Below are 1899 nucleotides of genomic sequence, written 5' to 3'. Positions count from 1 at the left end.
TGGGCCATGGGGAGGACGTGGAGGGGAAGGAACTCTGTCATAGTTACCTGTTCTCGTTGCTGTGACCTGTGATCTGGTGGAACCACATTAAGGGGAAAACAAACTTATTATGGCTCATGGTTTGAAGGGAGACGGTTTGTCATGGTGGGAAGGGCATGGTGGAAGGAGGCTCGTGGGGATGGGGGCATGTAGCATCTTCTTGCTACCATCTTAGGAGATCAGGAAGCAGAGAGGGTTTGGGCCCGAAATAGAGCCAGCCTATAAAACAAAACAAAGCAAAACAAATCACAAAATCTTTGCAGCAATCCACTTCCTCCAGCTAAGTACTATTTCCTAAAGGTTCAGTACTCTCCCAGATGGTGTGCACGTGCACGTGTGTATGTGAACACACACACACACACACACACACACACACACACACACACACACTCGGGGTAGGGGGATGGAGAGGGGGAGAGAGTAATAAAAACCTGTAGATATGAGGAATGTTTGCCCTCTCATCTAAGTAGCAGCAGCTGGAGAGTCCGTGAGCAGCTCTCTTTGCTTCTCTTCTGGTTTGCCCATGAGATGTCCCCCACAGGCTCATGTGATTGAACCGTCAGCCCCCAGCTGGTGGCACTGTTTGGGAAAGTTATGGAACCTCTGGTGTGGTATGCACGGCTGGCAGAGGTGGGTCACTGAGGGTGGGTTTTGGAGGTTATGACTGAATCCCACATCCAACCTGAGCTTTCTGCTGCCCGAGCCTCCAACGTGGGAGCAAGTCATGCTGCAACTTCCTGCTGCTGCTGCTGTTGCTATGGCAACCTGAGCTGCTCCCTCCTTTCCAGCTGCCATGACTTCCCTGCTATGAACCCTGAGCCAAAATAAGCCCTTCCTCCCTTAAGTTGCTCCTGTCAAGTGTTGAGAATTTTTTACGTTCATCATCATTACCATTACCATCATCATCATCATCATCATCACCATCATCACCACCACCATCATCATCATCATTTTTTTTTTTCAAGAGAAGGTTTCTCTGTGTAGCCCTGGCTGTCTGGGAACTCCCTCTGAAGAACAGGCTGGATTTGAACTTAGATATCAGCCTGCCTCTGCCTTCCAAGTACTGGGATTAAAAGCATGTGCACCACCACCACCTAGCTATTTTCATTGTTATTATTATTATTATTATTATTATTATTATTATTATTATTATTTGTTTAAGGTGAAAGCTGAAAGACCAGAGAAGCAGAACAGCAGCCACAGTCACTTCTCACCTCTTCAAAATCTCAGACCGAATAGGTGGCAATCTTGTCCCTATGAATCCCCAGACTGTATGGGCCCGAGATCCTGTCTCCACCCGCCTTATATTCCTGTCTCCGACTCCCTAAAGCTGGGATTAAAGGCGTGTATCTCCACTGCCAAGCTGCTTCTCTTTTAGACTAGTTCAGTCTCGTATAGCCCCGATCTTCCTCCTTCCTCCTCCTAAGTGCTATTTTCATTATTTTTAATTGTATGTATATGTGTGTCTTTGGGATATGAGTCCAGGTGTCCATGGAGGCTAGAAAAGGTCTCAGATCCCTTGGAGCTGGAGTCAGTTGTGAGTCACCCGATGTGGGTGCTGGGAACTCAGCTTGGGTCTCTGGAAGAGCAGGGTGTGCTCTTAATGGCTGAGCCAACCTCTGCAGCCCTCCGCCAGGGATTCTGTCACAGCAATGGGGAAGGAATGAGCACAATTCCTAAACTTTCCTCATGTGCTTACGGCAAAGGCCTTATGACTTTCTGGGAAGCACAGGACAGCGGCCACTACCCAGGGCAAAATGCCCATGATGCTCTGTCCAGTGTCTCTCTCTTCACTCAGCCACAGAAATTCAGGTTCCCTCCCTAAAGGCAGTTGGGGATCAGGGCAGGTAACCCAGCTAG

The sequence above is a fragment of the Peromyscus eremicus genome, chromosome 23 (genome assembly GCF_949786415.1).
Source record: "Peromyscus eremicus chromosome 23, PerEre_H2_v1, whole genome shotgun sequence".
Classification (NCBI taxonomy): Eukaryota; Metazoa; Chordata; class Mammalia; order Rodentia; family Cricetidae; genus Peromyscus; species Peromyscus eremicus.
The sequence above is the reverse complement of the archived record's forward strand: the minus strand, read 5'-3'. Positions refer to the sequence as shown.